Here is a 2163-nt window from a genome sequence, read left to right on the forward strand (position 1 = left end):
TTTTCTGAGTTGTTGATTTTAAGAATTTTTTGCATATTTTGGATAACAATCCTTATCAGATGTGTCTTTTGAAAACATTTCTCCCAGTCTGTAGCTTGCTTTTTCATTTTCTTCACATTATGTTTTGCAAAAAGAAGTTTTTAAAAAAATTTTTTTAATAAAGTCCAGCTTTATCGATTATTCCTTTCATGCATCCTGCCTTTGGTGTTGTATCTAAAAAGTCATTACCATACCTACGTTAATCTAGGATTTCTCTTCCATTGTCTTCTAGGAACTTTATAGTTTTGAATTTACATTTAGGGTTATAACACATTTTAATTAAGTTTTGTGAAGGGTGTAGGGTCTGTGTCCAGTTTAATTTTTTGTGTGTGTGCATGTAGATGTGCAGTTGTTCCTGCACCATTTGCTAAGAAGACTATCTTTTCTCCATTGCATTACCTTTGCTCCTTTATCAAAGATCATTTGACTATACTTATGTGGGTCTATTTCTGGGATTTCTATTCTGTTCCATTGACCTATTTGTCTATTACTTCCTAAATATTACATCCTTGATTACTGTAGCTTTATAGTAAGTCTTGAAGTCAGGTAGTGTCAATGCTCCAACTTTGTTCTTATCTTTCAATATTGCTTTGGCTATTTTGGGTCTTTTGCCTTTCCACATAAACTTTAGAATCAGTTTGTTGATATCCACAAAATAACTTCCAGAGATTTTGATTAGGATTTCATTGAATCTATAAGTTAAATTGGGAAGAACTGACATCTTGATGACATGGAATCTTCCTCTCCACAAAAATGGAATATTTCTACATTTATTCATGTTTTTCTTGATTTCATTCATCAGAATTTTGTAGGGTTCCTCACATAGATTTCATACATATTTTTTTAGATTTATAACTAAGTATTTTCTTTGTATTACTGCTTCAACTCTCTCTGGAGTGTGGGCTTTTTTATTACATACTTTGTGTAGGGGTGTGTGTTCAAATCAGCAATAAAATTTTTTTGTCATATTTAAAGCAAAATTTTTTAAAAAGCTAGTATGAGTACATTGCCAAACACAACATAATATTCATGTATTAGCCAAAGTTTACTAATTGTTGCCAAGTTTTAAGTTGTTATTTTTATGTTGTGTAAAATATCATTTTATGCTATTTTAAGATATTCTTTGATTCTTAGAATTAAGTAATATATTTGGAAGTCATCCAATGTCTCTCTATGAATTAAACTCCCACACTCTATAATCATGTTATTTAATCAAAAATTAATTTCCTGCCAGAGTGGCCTATTAAAGATTTGCTAATGCTGACTTTCTTCTCTGAAACTTAATTGAACTTGGCGGTCAATAGCTCTTCTCCCCAAGTCTCAGATAACAAAATACATTTTGGTTTTTTCTTTTTCTTTTTTCCTCAAGATTTATCATTTTTCAAACCTGTAATTTTTTCCTTTAAAAATTGCTTTTTTATTTACAATGATTAAAGCAATTGAAAAGGATGAACAACTCACCATTAATTGATTCTTGAAGCTTTGCTATTTTTAAATCAACTTGAAATGATTTTTAAACTCTTTTAATATCCTTCACATCCAATTAAAAATATAAAATAATGTAAAACTTTCTGAAACAGTCTAGTCTCTTGGGCAACTCAAAGATGTTTGATTCATTCTCACTTCTGTTGTCAGCTCTGGTTCATAGAAAGTATACTTCCATGGTGATCTAAGCTATCTCATGATGAACCAGAAATGTAGTAAAATTCTCTCATGGGTTGTGTAAAGCTTTAAAAATTTAGGTTGCAAGTTAAAGATCAAAGTTCATGATTAATGAGGTTTAGAGATATGAAACACATCTCAGCAAAAGAGTTTCTGATTTAGGATTGATCAAGAGGTGACTGGTAATTGTTAAAGCTGGCTGATGGGCACAGGGTGCTTATTTTACCAGTATTTCTATGTTTGCATATAATTCAAATCTTCTTAAACAGAAATCTTAAACAAGTAAGATGTGAAATGATAATTTTAAAGATTGCCATGGCAAGGTGTATAGAGCATAGAGAGGTACTTAGAATATAAGTGAAAAACAAAACATGTATATCTCTACTATGATTATTGTGTGCAACTAAACCATGACTGAAAGAAAATGTGCTCAAAAAAAGTTTATATGTTGGAGTGGTAATA

The sequence above is a fragment of the Galeopterus variegatus genome, unplaced genomic scaffold, assembly GCF_000696425.1.
Source record: "Galeopterus variegatus unplaced genomic scaffold, G_variegatus-3.0.2 Scaffold1041, whole genome shotgun sequence".
NCBI lineage: Eukaryota > Metazoa > Chordata > Mammalia > Dermoptera > Cynocephalidae > Galeopterus > Galeopterus variegatus.